At 39.3% G+C, this 1,810-nt stretch overlaps 1 protein-coding gene across 1 annotated transcript in view; it reads right to left on the minus strand.

The window, feature by feature from the left end:
* ZNF292 (zinc finger protein 292) overlaps positions 1-1,810 on the minus strand; it is a 118,624-nt gene that overhangs the window by 22,807 nt on the left and 94,007 nt on the right. The window lies entirely within an intron of this gene.

The following is a 1,810-nucleotide window of genomic DNA, read 5'->3' on the forward strand; positions in this document are numbered from 1 at the left end:
TCTGCTCAGGTCCCTTCCGACCCTAGAAACTATGAAATATTGTTGAGAAACCTGTCAGTAAAGCTCTCCCTTGATACAAGGTGCACTGGCTCTACTGAAATTAACTTACGGAGCTGGGAAAACTCATGTGACTGAGAGAACTCAGGGGATAGCTATGAACATGACTCCACACAAACAACTCTGGGAATCTCAGACCTCACAGTCCTTGGGGATCTGAACCCTTGTTAATGCACCTGGGGAAAACATCAATTAATCACTGCTCTTACTTTGCTCATAGGTTGTTATAAAAACTAACAACAAAGTCTGACAATGGGAAGTACTGGGCAACCTTAATAATAAGCAGTGCTACTGGCGCTCTGTAATAAGGGTTGCAGAATAACAGGTCACTAAAAGGCCTTTTAATCACTAATTTGTAAGTAACTCGGTGTTAAATCTAGAATACTATTTCATAAGGAATACAACTCTAAGGGCATGTTTTGGTAGAAGATGCATTTAAAACCAAGTAGTAAATGAAGGGAGTTCTGTACAACAGTTATCAGTGTTACAAAACAAGTAGAACTGAATGAGAAAACTAATACTAATAAAGTCACGTATCAGTGAAACTACTAATATGCTAAAACAGCACATATATTTCTAATTATTTTGCTGCAGCTTTTGGATACACCAATGAAAACTGCTACCCAAGTCACTTTCTTTATGAATGGTCACTTACACAAAATGAATTAACAGTGAGTGAACAATAACTAAAATATATGCATCTATTGCTGCAGAACCACTGCCAAAACAACTGGCTATAATACAGAAAAGAAAAGTTTAGAAGTAAGGATCTTGAAGTTATTTTAATTCATAATTCAAGTACGTTCTCTTGGTCATTCGATATGTAATGAATCAGACCTTTCTATTGTTATTCACTAGGCTGAACCTTACTAGAAGTGTTTGGATGTGGATGCCTTAATTCAAGATGATTGTGAGAAATAACTGAGACCCTTCATGGAAACAGGTGCCCAAAGACCCTGGGCAGACGTTAAAATCAGGGCGTGACTGGGATCTGAGGAATTTTATACCCCATTCCAAAAACTGGGGATCAGGCTGGGGAAGCTCTGGGTCCAGTTCAAGAAGTTTGTTGAGAAGACTGTTGGACTCTGCCCAGAACAGCACCAGGATTTGAGAAACTCCCTGATCCCAGGGCCCCAGTGCCTCAGTATGCAAACAGGCAGTCCAACTCCTTGGGACCCAGTATTATAAAGTGTCTTGCCCTGCAACCCTCAAAGACACTGCCAGGTTCCTGGTGTGGGGAGTTCAATTTATGGTGCCATACAAACAAACCACAAAGACGTTGAATATTTACATTGTGATTTATAGTATGATTAAGGTTAAATCTCACCATAAATGTAATGTGTGCCAGGGCCTAAAATTAATGTTGGTCTCAAAACTCAGGCATATCTCTCCATCCAAAAATAAGAGATATTTAAGTCCCTACTCAAGACTTTGGACAGATAAGCTTTGGTTAGCTACTGTTTTCAGGTAGGTTGGTTGTGTGTGTGTGTGTGTAAGGCAGAAGACAAGAAAACTTGAAACAGCCACAGAAAGATACAGGGGTAGTGTAACCCAGCAAAAAACAAAACCAAAACCAGAAGAAACAACTTGTAGGCTGGTGCTAACTTAAAGTTTTGGAACTACTATCAAGGCACTGTCTCCTATAGTTTGATTCCTCTTGTGTTCAAGAAAGCATGATGCTGCATATTCAAGTACATAAAGAAAACTGTACCAAAGATATGCAACTTGGATAACAAAATGCACCTCTTAAAAG

Source organism: Gavialis gangeticus, unplaced genomic scaffold (assembly GCF_001723915.1).
Source record: "Gavialis gangeticus isolate Ggan-Ray unplaced genomic scaffold, GavGan_comp1, whole genome shotgun sequence".
NCBI classification, from domain to species: Eukaryota; Metazoa; Chordata; order Crocodylia; family Gavialidae; genus Gavialis; species Gavialis gangeticus.